The sequence below is a fragment of the Schistosoma mansoni genome, chromosome W (assembly GCF_000237925.1).
Source record: "Schistosoma mansoni strain Puerto Rico chromosome W, complete genome".
NCBI classification, from domain to species: domain Eukaryota; kingdom Metazoa; phylum Platyhelminthes; class Trematoda; order Strigeidida; family Schistosomatidae; genus Schistosoma; species Schistosoma mansoni.
In genome coordinates this window covers 29,229,103-29,230,659 of record NC_031502.1, presented here as the reverse complement: position 1 = coordinate 29,230,659, position 1,557 = coordinate 29,229,103, and positions in this window count along the sequence as shown.

Sequence of the window (1,557 nt, the reverse complement as noted above, 5' to 3'; positions counted from 1 at the left end):
CCATCGTTATTTGGATGTACCGAATAGGACCAAACACACCTCCTATATTTCACTGCTAGCCACATTCCATATATCCTACACTAACTTGTATCATGATGCATATATCGAGGCCATTCGCGAAACATGCACATATGCCAATCAAGACTGGTCGAATTTCACTCAAAATATCAACGAGATAATCCAATCAACTTCATTGTTAACACACTTTGATCCAAGTTAGTTGGAGTAGTCTTCCTCGTTCACAGCATGAGACTTATGAAAAACGACTCAAAACCGATTACTTCGCAGATCTATTCCTTTTTTTATAGATCATGAAAATTTTGTTATCACCTTAAATTATCCTTCGAACATTTCTTTAATTTTATCCTCGATGTATGTGTGACAAATTAAGCGAATCCAATACTGTGCAAAACTTAAAATCAATTAGTCTAATTGCCTTTATAAAAAAACACATAAATATTGGTACAAGGAAGCACCAGCTACATATGCGCCACACAAATCTCATTTGGTTTGCATGGTAGCCGTTGACCAACAGGAGGTTCGTTCGCCATTCGTTCCATCAGGATACTGGAGCCCATGTGCACCATTGGTTTGGAATCAGGGTTTTCCAACTCCCCTAGGTGGACCCTCCATGTCCACCAACCCGGTTAAAGCGCCGGACATTCGCTTTTCGTCCTCTCATTTTCGTAAACAACAGTAAAACCTCACAACCAAAAGACGTTTGGTAGCTGCTTTTCACCATTATCAACTTTCGGTAATTTTTATTAACAAGAGATATGCAATCTGTCAATAAGCTCAACTGATTGACAGACATTGTGGGAAACTGAAAGAATGTTTCACTTCATCTAAACAAACAACTGAGATAAATAGCAGCAGTAACGATAAAAAAGACTCAAGGTGAATTGAACTACACATAAGTGAATGCCAATACATTATCTCACCTGCTAAGTAACATTGATCTTCTTAATACTTTTGTATAAGCTATTCAACAACTTTTTTTATCATATTATAACTACAAGTTGATTTCGAAAGTAAACATGAATGATTAATCATGTTACTAATCATTTAAAATAAAACCGATTGCAGTGAATGAGAAAAAAAGTTTTGGAAAAAAATAATTGCAATAATTGTTTATTGTTTTATTTTAATGGTATGCATTTTTATTAGGCGGTGTTTTCTACAATGGTTATTTTTTAATAATAATTTATGTGACTTCGTAATCAAGTATGGGGCAAGGTGAACTGATTGATCATTATGTGGTGGTCGACTTAGTATTTATGTAGTTCTTATTGTCGATCGGATTCTATCGATAAGTTGGAATTCAGGTCACTAATCTAAGTGACTACATAATATACACTACGTTACAGTGAAGAAGCTCTGGAAGATGTGGAAACATCCACGTATCTGTGCAGCAGGTAATAATGTACATTTGTATTTATGATGAAATTTAGAACCGTTATTTTCCCAATCCCTTTGTTTTGATTTTGACTGGACAATAACGAGTGAATAAACTACCCAGACAGTTATTCTTCAGCCAAACCTTGATTTGCATCTTAC